At 50.3% G+C, this 10,250-nt stretch overlaps 1 protein-coding gene across 1 annotated transcript in view; it reads right to left on the minus strand.

The window, feature by feature from the left end:
- KCNJ2 (potassium channel, inwardly rectifying subfamily J, member 2) overlaps positions 1 to 777 on the minus strand; it is a 10,657-nt gene extending 9,880 nt beyond the window's left edge. The window contains exon 1 of the mRNA XM_015425799.1: positions 644 to 777. The gene's annotated coding sequence lies outside the window, so the exon portion shown is untranslated. The remainder of the gene's footprint in view (positions 1 to 643) is intronic.
- Positions 778 to 10,250: the final 9,473 nt, after the last annotated feature.

The raw sequence follows: 10,250 nt of genomic DNA on the forward strand, positions 1-10,250 counted from the left end.
AGACTACATTTGACAACCTTTTTTCTTTCAGTTCAGGTTCTTGTCTCTCACACAGAGAGTAATTTTTACATAAAACAAGGAAAGAAAAATTCAGAAGTGGCTTTGGTGTGTCCATGAAAAAGAGCAGTCAACATGGAACATTTTAAGGCTGTTCCGAAAGCTACTTTAAAGCAATGGGGGGGGGGGGGCTTAAATGCTGTGGCCTTTCTCGGAGTCACAGCATATTTGCAATCATAGGCACAGTAAGGAAAACAGCAAATGAAATCCACAGCTCAGGGTAGCAGGCAAGTATTCTTCATGAACGTCTATTCTAAGTAGTTGATTGTAGAGATAAATTTGATCCGGTGCAAGCCGTGAGCACAGTCTAGCGCTCAGCAACTGCAACTCAATCTACTTGCAACTATTTCAGATGCTACTGGGATTAGAAGGTGGACATGGTGCTTGAAACCAAGTTTATAGACTGGGATCTCCCCCCACCACCTTCCGGCAAGCAATATAAACCAGAACGTTGTTTAAGACACTCTTGGAGACCTAGTATAATTTTATATTAAATCTTAACTGTGCACCTACTGTTGGGGTAGCTTGGAAATTATATAATAATAGGTACGAGAAAGTTCTAGGTTGAAAAGAAAGTCTTCCTTACCTGTCGGTGGATTTTAAGCGGGGCAATTATATTGTTAAAAGAAAACACGATCCAGAACTGAGCCAAACCATCCCCAAGTTTCCTATTCCCGGCCTGCCGCTGGCTGTACCCTTTACAAGTGAAACAACGGAATAAGCTACTGCCTCTCTTTTGAGGACGACCCATGTGATTTTTAATACCGGCTCGCCTGTCTCCGCCCACGGGGGCCTCCCTAGACCAATGACAATTGAGGGGCTGGCTCTGCAAAGGCAGGGACGGAGTTGCGGCGGTTGCGCTCCGGGAATCTTGGAGAGGGGAGCGAGGAGGTCGGAGCTGGTCCTTTTTATGTACAGGAGACGGAAGGAATCAAACAAAAGTAAAAGCAGTCCCAATTGATCCGGGGCCGACCACGATGCCCAGCCGGTCCAGCGCCGATCTGCGCGTCCACCAGCCGCCGAGACCTGCTGCGAACCTGCAGGAAGCTGTTGCACTGACCCCGGGGAAGTGTCCGATGGAGGCACGCTTCACCTGCGCCGCCACCGGCTGGGAGGGGATGGGGATGGGGATGGGGATGGTGGGGGGGCGGGGCGGGGGAGAAGACTCGCTGTCCTGCGTTCTGCCTTTCCCGAACGCTCCCGGAGGGCTCGCCGGCTTTCCTGCCCTCGATTCCTGGGACCGCGAAGGACTGCAAGCTATGGCGCCGCCGGCGTTGGCTAAGCAGGCGGCTGGCTGTGGACGCCGTGGCCATCTGCGCCGCGGTCTCTCTTTCAGCAGGGAGCGCCAGAAGATACGTCGGGGGGGGGGGGGGGGGAGCGCAGCGTCAGGGGCGGTGGCAGAGAAAGGAAAGGCGGCATGGAGGAAAAGCGTTGCGCGACCGGGCTCGCCATGCTCGCGCTTGTTGCTTCCCTCTCCGGAGGCAGGGCCCTCTGCTCAGGGCGCGGAGCCTTCCCGTCGGACTGGGGGACAACTCGCACTAGCGGCGCGAGTCGAAGCTTTGAAGGAGGCGGTGCGAGACAAGGGAGGGGAAGCGATCGCTGGGGCGGGCGCGGGGGCTCCCCGGTGAGTCGGTGGCTGCAGGAAGGTTCCCCGGTGCCCTTTTCCCCGGCTGCTCCCGAAAGACACCAAGCCATTGCCAGGACAAAAGGAGATGTACGGAAAGGAATGAAAAGAATGCCCACTGGAGGAAAAAAGGATATGCCTGAAGGGCCTTTGGATCTAGTGAGAGTCGGGAATGCTAATTGACTTGCATGGGCTCCATTGAAAAACATTACAGGACATAAAAATCTCAAACGGATTTTGAGAAACCTGCACTGGGCATGGAATAAATCCCCAGATTAGGATGATGGTCCCTGGGCCATGATAAACTGCTCTGGGACTGGAATGAGAGCCCCCACAGTGGAATGATCGCTCCTGGGGTGGAAGGACAGGCCCCAGAGTGGAACAACAGCCCCTGGGTGTGGAATCATTGCTCTGGGACTGTCATGATAGCTGCCAAAGTAAAATGGGAGGCCCCAGAAGTAGCCGAAATGTTCTGGGACTAGACTGACAGGCCACAGAGTAAAGTAATCGACCCTGGGACTATATAAGCTGCTCCGGTGCTAAAATGAAAGCCCCAGAGTGGAATAAGGTCCCCTAGGCCCAGATAAACTATTTTGGGACTGGAATGGCAGGTTCCAGAATTGAATGATTGCCCCTGAGAGTAGCATTTGTTCTGGGACTGGAATGATACTCCCCCCCCACCCCGGAAAAACCATCCCTGAGACCAGAAAAAAACCTACTCTGGGACTGGAATGAAATGACACTCCCTGAAAATGGCATACGTGTTCTGGGACTGGAAAGACAGCCCTTGGAGAGGAAAGACCATCCCTTGTACCAGAAAAACTGCTCTGGGCCTGGAATGACAAGCCCCCAGGGAGAGAGAAGAGAGAGAGATTGGATTTATACCCCGCCCTTCACTACCAAAGGGAGTCTCAGAGCGGTTTACGAACTCCTTTCCCTTCCTCTCCCCACAACAGACACCCTGTGAGCACTGTTCCCTCTAAGCTGAGTTAGTGTGAGCTAGCTCACAGTTTTTTAGCCTCTGGATCACACATTTTTGTCTTAGCTCAGGAAACGTGGCCCCAGAGCAAGCTAATTTATGCAGCAGGCAAATCGCTCGCTCACAACTTTAATGCCAGTTGCTCACAAAGTAGAATTTTTGCTCACAAGACTCCACAGCTTAGAGGGAACATTGCGTGAGGTAGGTGGGGCTGAGAGAGCTCTGACAGAAACTGCTCTTTTTTCAAGAACAGCTCTTATCAGAACTATGGCTCATCCAAGGTCATCCAGCAGGTGCAAGTGGGGGAGTGGGGAATCAAACCCGGTTCTCCCAGATTAGAGTCCGCACACTTTAACTGTACACCAAGCTGCCTGGGAAGAATGATGGCCCCTGGGACCATATAAATGCAGACTGAAATGAAGCCCCCAGAGTGCAACTGCAGTCCCTGGACTCAGATAAATGTTTGGGGACTGAAATGACAGCCCCCAGAATGGACTGATGGTCTCTGGGTCCAAATAAACTGCTTGGACTGAAATAATGCCCCCCAGAGAGGAATGGCAGCCCTGGGAGTACTCTGAGACTGGAATTATAGCCCCCAGCATGGAAGGGTGGTCCTTACGAGTGGCTTTGTATTCTGGAACTGGAGTGACACCACCCACTGTGGAATAACAGTTCCTGGAACTAGCATACAAATTCTAGTATGGGAATGAAAACCCCTAGAGCAGAACTAAGTTTGAGTCTAGTGGCACCTTTAAGACTCAAACTTTGTTCTGCTGCTCCAGACCAACATGGCTACCCACCTGAACCCTTAGAGTGGAATGACAGTCCTTGGCCCCAGATAAAGTGGTCATGGATAGGAATTATTGGCCCCAGACTAGAATGACAGCCCTGGGTGTAGCATAAGTATTCTGGGACTGGAGTGACAGCCCCCATAGTGTAATGATAGTCCCAGAGACCATGTAAATTGCTCTGGGATAGAAATGAAAGACCTGGTGTTGAATGAAGGCCCTGGGCCCAGATAACTATTTTGAGACTTGAATGACAGCCCTCAAAGTGGAGTGACAGCCCTTGGGGGTAGTATAAGAGGTATGGGACTGGAATGACAGCACCCAGAGTGAGAAGATGGACCCTGGATCCACATAGGCCGTGGTCACACGGTCATTTTGATTGGGTTTCACCGCTGTTCCCTCTCGCATTTAAAATTGCTGATCAGACACCCAAATCCGTCTCCCGCACTGAAGTGGGCTCACTCACGCAATCCTCCCAGTTCCCTCGTGAGTTTTCTGACACCAGGAAAATCAAGTACTTTCTGGGTATTTGCGCTTTTGAATACACGATTTCGCCTATCTGGACAGCCATCTCTTGCAATGATTGTGATTAGGTCATCTGACCGTCCTTCACACGATGAGGTTTTTCCCCCTAGCTTTTGTGCATGTGAGCAATGCTGTGCTGAATAAATGCAATGTTTAAACGTTCAAGCACTCATAATAGACTCCAGTGCTTGGTAGTATGTCGCCGGTTCCTTTTGTTCGCTGGTGGGAGGGGCCTGTAAATAAAATGAAGTATGGCGAGTCCAAGTGGGGCGTTGATTCAGCTGTGTGCATATGCGCAAAGCAATTTTTTAAAAAACAACAACTGTGCTGCACCGCCCAAGCGGCAGCACAGCTATCTAGATGGTGCCCAGAGCCTTGTCATGCAATGCCTGTGATCATCCCAACCCGAAAAAAATATTCTGATCAAATCTGTAGCGGGAACAAATATGACAGCCCCCAAACTGGAATGAAGGCCCCTGGACACAGAAAACTGCTCTGAGACAGAATGACAGCCTCTGGAATTGAATGGCAGTTCCTGAGACCATATAAACTGCTTTGGTACTAAAATGACAGCATAAATGTTCTTGTACTGGGATGACAGTGCTCAGAGTAGAAAGATGATTCCTAGGAATGGCATAATTTTTCTGAGACTGGAACGACAGCCTCTAAAGTACAATGATGATCCCTGGGACCTTATAAACTGCCCTGGGATTGAAAGGAAGGCTCCCAGACTGAAATTAAGTCCCTTTGCACATATAAACTACTCTTGGACTGAAATGACTCCCCACCCCCCACAGCAGCAATTGTGGCAGCAATGCCCCCAGCCGCCCTGCTTCCCCTCATCCAGAGCAGCGGTAGCTCTCCAGGAATCATGACAGATCTCTCAACTACTGAGATCAGTTTCTCTTAGTGTTGCCAGTTCCAGCTTGGGAAATTCCTGGAGATTTGAGGGGTGGAGCCTTGGGAGGGTGGTGTTTAGAAGGTTCCCTCTCCCGGCCTTCGACGGGGTGCCTTTTGTGCCGGCGCCGAGGGTTAGGAGTTTGGGGGTGCTCCTGGACTCCTCTTTAACGATGGAGGCCCAGGTAACAGCCACTGTCAAGTCAGCCTTCTACCATCTGCAGCTGGCACCGCAGTTGGCTCTCTACTATGACCACGATGACTTGGCCACAGTGATCCATGCGACAGTCACCTCGAGGTTAGACTACTGCAATGCTCTCTACATGGGGCTCCCTTTGTCGCAGATCCGGAAGCTGCAGCTGGTGCAGAATGCAGCAGCCAGGCTGTTGATGGGTCTCTCTAGGCGGGATCACGTCCAGCCTGGCTACCAATAGTGTACCGGGTCCGCTTCAAAGTGCTGGTTCTTACCTATAAAGCCCTACACGGCCAGGGTCCAGCTTACCTAAGGGACCGCCTTTCCCCATATGTTCCCCCAAGGGCACTACGGTCTGGGGCAAAACATCTTTTGGTCGTCCCAGCCCCTAGAGATGTTAAATATGCTGCGACTAGGGCCAGGGCTTTTTCAGTGGTGGCTCCTATCTGGTGGAACGAGCTCCCGGAGGAGATCAGGGCCCTGCGGGACCTTATGCAGTTCCACAGGGCCTGCAAGACGGAGCTCTTCCGCCAGGCTTTTGAGTAGGAGTCGCCACCGTCACTGTACCACCACCGCATTGCCATTTTCGTGACGTGAACTGGCCTTGGGAATGGAGAACAGAGTGAAGACTGATCAAGAAGAGACAGTATTGCATTGGAGTCCCCGTCTCGGATGATATATTGTTGTGAGCACCGATTTTAAATGTAAAATGTAATTTGATTGTTTTACTTGGTTTTATTGTTATGTATGGCATTTGCCTCTTGTTAGCCACCCTAAGCCCATGTGGAAGGGCGGGATATAAGTCAAATAAATAAATAAGAAGAGATTGGATTTATACCCCGCCCTTCACTTGGAGTCTCAGAGCGGCTTACAAACTCCTTTCCCTTCCCCTCCCCACAACAGGCACCCTGTGAGGTGGGTGGGGCTGAGAGAACTCTGACACACACTGCTCTTTTTCAAGGACAGCTGTGCCAGAGCTTGCGACTGACCCAAGGTCACATCAGCAGGTGCAAGTGGAGGAGTGGGGAATCAAACCCGGTTCTCCCAGATTAGAGTCCGTGCACTTAACCACTACACCAAACTGGCTCTAGGGAGGGAAGGAAACTCAGCAGGATATGATGTCATAGAGTCCACCCTCAAAAGCAGCCATTTTCTCCAGGGAGACTGATCACTGTTATCTGGAGATCAGTTGCAATTCCAGGTGATCTCCAGCCCTCAACTTGAGGCTGGCAATGCTAGTTCCCCTGGGGGAAATGCCTGCTTTGGAGGGTGGACTCTACAGCATTATACCCTTTTGAGGTCCATCCCCTCCTCAAACCCCACCCTCCCCAGGCTACAGCCCTTCACATCTCCAGGAATTTCCCTACCTGGAGTTGGCACTATGCCCTTCCCACCCAACAGCCAACCTACATTTATCTGTCCCTCTGTCTTCAAGCTTATCTGCTGCTCCGTCTTCAGCTTTCCATCTCCTCTCCTCCTGCAGCCTCTACCTACAAAAACTATAGTCTTTCTCCACAGTGGACACCAAAGCAGCTTCTCCTATCTACCTTTTTATCTGCATAACAACCCTGTGAGTAGGTTTGCCGAGTCCCCCCGCGGGGCGGGGAAACCCCCGCCACAGAGGCCCATTTCCCGCCAGTGGCGGATCGGGCCCCGGGGGGAGCCCCACCATGACGTGGGCATGCCGAGCACGCTGGGGGCGGGGCCACGGTCATCCAAGGGAAAACTCTGGGAAAACCTGCGCACTCCAGATGCCAGCCGGGAGTCCCCCGCTGTGGTGCAACACCCGACTTGGCAACCCTACCTGTGAGACAGGTTAGGCTGAAAGTATGTGACTGGTCTAAAATTACTCAGTGAACTTCCACATCAATGTGGGGATCTGAATCTGGGTCTCTCAGACCCTGCTTGGAAGGTCTAGTCGCTAAAGTACACTGGCTTTCATAGGGTAGCTGCTGTTGAATGGTAGCAAGCAGCCAAGTTGGATGGTATCAAGTCACTCAGAGGCTGCTGTCAGGCCTAGAGTTGCCAGCCTCAGGTGAGACCTGGAGATCCCCCAGAATTACAACTGAACTCCAGACAACAGGGATCTGTCCCCTGGACAAAGTGGCTGCTTTGGAGGATGGACTCTCTGGCGTTATACCATGCTGAGGCCTCCCCAAACCCTGCACTCCTTAGACTTCATCACAAACTCTCCAGGAATTTCCCAATCTGGACCTGGCAATCAGAGTCAGGCCTGGCCCCAATGATTCCTTCCTCAAAAGCCAAAATAGGGCTGGATAGGGCCCTTCCCCTTCCATCTGTCCTTTACTGCCTTTGGAGCCTATGGTTGCTTAGCAACAGCTGCTGTGGGAATGAGTTTTTTTAAGCTACAGGCTCTTTTATCGTTTTTTTATTTTTTAAAACTCCTCCCCAATGTGTGTTTTTTTTAGATTTCACATTTTTTCCTGCAAAGCTGAGGGTCCTTTTCAGGTTTTAGAAAGATCTGTCTTGCCCCTTCACATCTTCAGTCACTGGATTTAAATATCCAAAGAAATGCTGACCATGATTAGACATCTGGAAATGCAATGACAGCCCCCAGAGTGGAAATATGGTCCCTGGGACCAAACTGTCCTGGGACTGAAAGGAAAGCTCCCGGACTGGAATGATGTCCCCTGGGCCCAACTAAACTACTCTGAGACTGTAATGGCAGCCCTTTGGAGAAGTCTGTGTCTTGGTATTGGAATAACAGCCATTGGAATGTTTGGTGTAGTGGTTAGGAGCATGGACTCTAACCAAGTTTGATTCCCCACTCCTCCACATGCAGGTGCTGGGTGGCCTTGGGTCAGTCACAATTCTCTCAGAGCTGTTTTCTTAAGAGCAGTTCTCAAAGAGCTCTCTCAGCCTCACCAACCTTACAGGGTGTCTGTTATGGGGAGAGGAAGGGAAGGCGATTGTAAACTGCTCTGATACTCCGAGTGAAGGGTGGGGTATAAATCCAATCTCTTCTTGTGAGTAGTGTGAGTGTTTGGGGACTGAAATGACAACTCCGCAAGCGGGATGACATTCCTGGGGACCAGATGAACTGATATGGGACTTCAATGTCAGTCCCCAGAATGGAATGACACTCTCTGGGAAGAACATATATGTTTTGTGACTGTAATGACCACCACTAGACTAGAAGGATGGTCCCTAAGCAGTGTTCCCCCTAAGCTGAGCTAAGTGTACTGGGTGCACCGATTTCTGGCCCGCAGCCCACAGGTTTTCCAATCAGCACAGTTAGTGAGGAGGACAAAGGTCAGGGAAAGGAGCTGGGTGAAATGGGAGGTCAGGAGAGGTTGGGGGGAGGGGAGCCTTGGGCCAGCAACTCAGCCTGGCACTCCTCTATGGCCTTCTGCTGTCAGGGCCATCGGTGGAGGGGGGGATCTGTGTGAAGTGGTAAGAAACCTCCCCGCCACATGCAGATCCCGTGACCAGGGAGGAGAAGCCTCCAAGCCAGGCCTGTGTTCAAGGGGGAGATAACTCCCCCCCCCATGCAGATCCTGGAGCCAGTTTCTCCTGTCTGGAGATCTCTCTCTCTCCCCCTCTCTCCCCCCCTCTCTTTCTGTATTTTTTTTTTAATGTAGGCTCGCTCGCAACTTTAATCCTAGTTGGCTCAGTAGATTCCTCAGTTTACATGAAACATTACAGGAACCCTAAGAGTGGCAGAAGTATTCCAGGACTGGAATAACGACCCTCAAAGTGGCATAATGTTCCCTGGGAATGTGGTAATGCTCTGGGACAGGAATTATGGGATTAACTAAAAAGTAAAACAATGACTTTGGGAACACTGACTATAACAGGAGATGTTCTTTGGAGGAGTTTTAGATGTAAAACAAAGTTTGAGTTGAAAGTGATTGCTTAAACAATGCTGCTTGGTGACCCTCCTTTTGTGTTAGGTGGGGAAGAGAGGAGCTGTTGCTATAAAGGAAATGTGGGTATGAAAAGGGGAGGGGAGGCTGATAGGATTAGCAATCCCAGTAGAAGACAAAGACATTGTCATATTTTGCATCTGTGTGGATGAACAGATTCCCAGGGGCAAGCAAGGCCTGGCGATGTTTCTGTTGGAATGTGGCTAGGAATGTGAGAACTTAAGGATCCACTGATGATCCGATTGCTGGAAAAAAAGGGCTACCTGTTTGTGTAAATCTCCTGCCAACCTAGCAGTTCGAAAGCAAGAAATTGCAAGTAGATAAATAGGTACCACTTCAGTGGGAAGGTAATAGCGTTCTGTGCACCTTGGTGTTTAGTCATGCCGGCCACATGACCATGGAAACGTCTTCGGACAGCGCTGGCTCTTCGGCTTTGAAACGGAGATGAGCACCGCAACCCTAGAGTCGGATTTGACTGGCTTTCGAGCAAGGGAACCTTTACCTTTACCTTTATTTGTGTAAATAAGTGCATTGAATAGAGTGGAAGGGATGAGCCAGGTGAAATGATAGGATTCTTCTTTCCTGTGGGCCTCAATAGAGAAATACCACTTTGTTTTGGATAAGGGAAGACCTATTAGTCTGACGAATGCCCTAGTGCCACCCTCCCAACATAGCAAGTTCAGACTTGTTCTTTTGCTACTAGAAACCATACTGTTTGGTTCTGCTCCATCTTAGTTTAATGTATATTTCCAGGCCACACTCTGGTCTGCTTCTAGGCCTCACATAGCTTGCACTTACACAGAGGGTGCTGGGGGGTAGGAGATGATAAGGGGTGTTTTCTGCCAGTGGCTCTTGTTTGCAGAGGCGTATAGGGGGCCTTACACCAGCCCCCCTCATTATGTTGTTGTACCAGCTTCCACTAACACACAGGTGGCACAACCTCTCTTAGACAATCTATGCTATTAGTGCTCTAAGTCACTATCTGATTTTACTCTCAACTTGCTATATTGTTACATTAATTTGTTTTAATGACTTATGATATTGTTTTTAACTTGCTGTTACCTGCCATGAACCTTGCTGTGGGCTAAAAGTCTAATACATACATACATACATACATACTCACAGGATCCTGGCCAAAGCACAGAACAGCTCAGCACCTGCCAGTAGTGCAGCTGATCCTGAGCAGGGCCCTTTTTGTAGCAGGAACTCCTTTGCATATTAGGCAACAGACCCCTAATGTAGCCAATCCTCCTAGAGTTTACAGTAGCCCCTGTAAGAAGAGCTCTGTAAGATCTTGGAG

Source organism: Gekko japonicus, unplaced genomic scaffold (assembly GCF_001447785.1).
Source record: "Gekko japonicus isolate JY-2015 unplaced genomic scaffold, Gekko_japonicus_V1.1 scaffold642, whole genome shotgun sequence".
NCBI lineage: Eukaryota > Metazoa > Chordata > Lepidosauria > Squamata > Gekkonidae > Gekko > Gekko japonicus.